The sequence below is a fragment of the Chiloscyllium plagiosum genome, unplaced genomic scaffold (assembly GCF_037043375.1).
Source record: "Chiloscyllium plagiosum isolate Xiang-an unplaced genomic scaffold, Cpla_swu_hap1 HiC_scaffold_36, whole genome shotgun sequence".
NCBI lineage: Eukaryota > Metazoa > Chordata > Chondrichthyes > Orectolobiformes > Hemiscylliidae > Chiloscyllium > Chiloscyllium plagiosum.
This window is the reverse complement of record NW_028270174.1, coordinates 13,508,726-13,511,283: the sequence shown is the minus strand read 5'-3', so window position 1 is coordinate 13,511,283 and position 2,558 is coordinate 13,508,726.

Below are 2,558 nucleotides of genomic sequence, written 5' to 3'. Positions count from 1 at the left end.
CGTCCCCCCCCCCTCACTCCCTCCTTCTCGTCCCCCCCCCTCACTCCCTCCTTCTCTTCTCGTCCCCCCCCCCTCACTCCCTCCTTCTCTTCTCGTCCCCCCCCCCCTCACTCCCTCCTTCTCTTCTCGTCCCCCCCCCCCTCACTCCCTCCTTCTCTTCTCGTCCCCCCCCCCACTCCCTCCTTCTCTTCTCGTCTCCCCCCCCCCCCCACTCCCTCCTTCTCTTCCCCCCCCCTCACTCCCTCCTTCTCTTCTCGTCCCCCCCCCCCCACTCCCTCCTTCTCTTCTCGTCCCCCCCCCTCACTCCCTCCTTCTCTTCTCGTCCCCCCCCTCACTCCCTCCTTCTCTTCTCGTCCCCCCCCCCCACTCCCTCCTTCTCTTCCCCCCCCTCACTCCCTCCTTCTCTTCTCGTCCCCCCCCCACTCCCTCCTTCTCTTCTCGTCCCCCCCCCCCCACTCCCTCCTTCTCTTCCCCCCCCCCTCACTCCCTCCTTCTCTTCTCGTCCCCCCCCCCCCACTCCCTCCTTCTCTTCCCCCCCCCTCACTCCCTCCTTCTCTTCTCGTCCCCCCCCCTCACTCCCTCCTTCTCTTCTCGTCCCCCCCCCCCACTCCCTCCTTCTCTTCCCCCCCCCTCACTCCCTCCTTCTCTTCTCGTCCCCCCCCCACTCCCTCCTTCTCTTCTCGTCCCCCCCCCCCACTCCCTCCTTCTCTTCCCCCCCCCCTCACTCCCTCCTTCTCTTCTCGTCCCCCCCCCCACTCCCTCCTTCTCTTCCCCCCCCCTCACTCCTCCTTCTCTTCTCGTCCCCCCCCCCTCACTCCCTCCTTCTCTTCCCCCCCCTCACTCCCTCCTTCTCTTCTCGTCCCCCCCCCCCACTCCCTCCTTCTCTTCTCGTCCCCCCCCCTCACTCCCTCCTTCTCTTCTCGTCCCCCCCCCTCACTCCCTCCTTCTCTTCTCGTCCCCCCCCCCCACTCCCTCCTTCTCTTCCCCCCCCCTCACTCCCTCCTTCTCTTCTCGTCCCCCCCCCACTCCCTCCTTCTCTTCTCGTCCCCCCCCCCACTCCCTCCTTCTCTTCCCCCCCCCTCACTCCCTCCTTCTCTTCTCGTCCCCCCCCCCACTCCCTCCTTCTCTTCCCCCCCCCTCACTCCCTCCTTCTCTTCTCGTCCCCCCCCCTCACTCCCTCCTTCTCTTCTCGTCCCCCCCCCCCACTCCCTCCTTCTCTTCCCCCCCCTCACTCCCTCCTTCTCTTCTCGTCCCCCCCCCACTCCCTCCTTCTCTTCTCGTCCCCCCCCCCCCACTCCCTCCTTCTCTTCCCCCCCCCCTCACTCCCTCCTTCTCTTCTCGTCCCCCCCCCCCACTCCCTCCTTCTCTTCTCCCCCCCCTCACTCCCTCCTTCTCTTCTCGTCCCCCCCCCCCCACTCCCTCCTTCTCTTCTCGTCCCCCCCCCTCACTCCCTCCTTCTCTTCTCGTCCCCCCCCCCTCACTCCCTCCTTCTCTTCTCGTCCCCCCCCCCTCACTCCCTCCTTCTCTTCTCGTCCCCCCCCCTCACTCCCTCCTTCTCTTCTCGTCCCCCCCCCTCACTCCCTCCTTCTCTTCTCGTCCCCCCCCCCTCACTCCCTCCTTCTCTTCTCGTCCCCCCCCCTCACTCCCTCCTTCTCTTCTCGTCCCCCCCCCTCACTCCCTCCTTCTCTTCTCGTCCCCCCCCCTCACTCCCTCCTTCTCTTCTCGTCCCCCCCCCTCACTCCCTCCTTCTCTTCTCGTCCCCCCCCCTCACTCCCTCCTTCTCTTCTCGTCCCCCCCCCCTCACTCCCTCCTTCTCTTCTCGTCCCCCCCCCCTCACTCCCTCCTTCTCTTCTCGTCCCCCCCCTCACTCCCTCCTTCTCTTCTCGTCCCCCCCCCTCACTCCCTCCTTCTCTTCTCGTCCCCCCCCTCACTCCCTCCTTCTCTTCTCGTCCCCCCCCCTCACTCCCTCCTTCTCTTCTCGTCCCCCCCCCTCACTCCCTCCTTCTCTTCTCGTCCCCCCCCCTCACTCCCTCCTTCTCTTCTCGTCCCCCCCCCTCACTCCCTCCTTCTCTTCTCGTCCCCCCCCCTCACTCCCTCCTTCTCTTCTCGTCCCCCCCCCTCACTCCCTCCTTCTCTTCTCGTCCCCCCCCCTCACTCCCTCCTTCTCTTCTCGTCCCCCCCCCTCACTCCCTCCTTCTCTTCTCGTCCCCCCCCCTCACTCCCTCCTTCTCTTCTCGTCCCCCCCCCTCACTCCCTCCTTCTCTTCTCGTCCCCCCCCCTCACTCCCTCCTTCTCTTCTCGTCCCCCCCCCTCACTCCCTCCTTCTCTTCTCGTCCCCCCCCCTCACTCCCTCCTTCTCTTCTCGTCCCCCCCCCTCACTCCCTCCTTCTCTTCTCGTCCCCCCCCCTCACTCCCTCCTTCTCTTCTCGTCCCCCCCTCACTCCCTCCTTCTCTTCTCGTCCCCCCCCCTCACTCCCTCCTTCTCTTCTCGTCCCCCCCCCTCACTCCCTCCTTCTCTTCTCGTCCCCCCCCTCACTCCCTCCTTCTCTTCTCGTCCC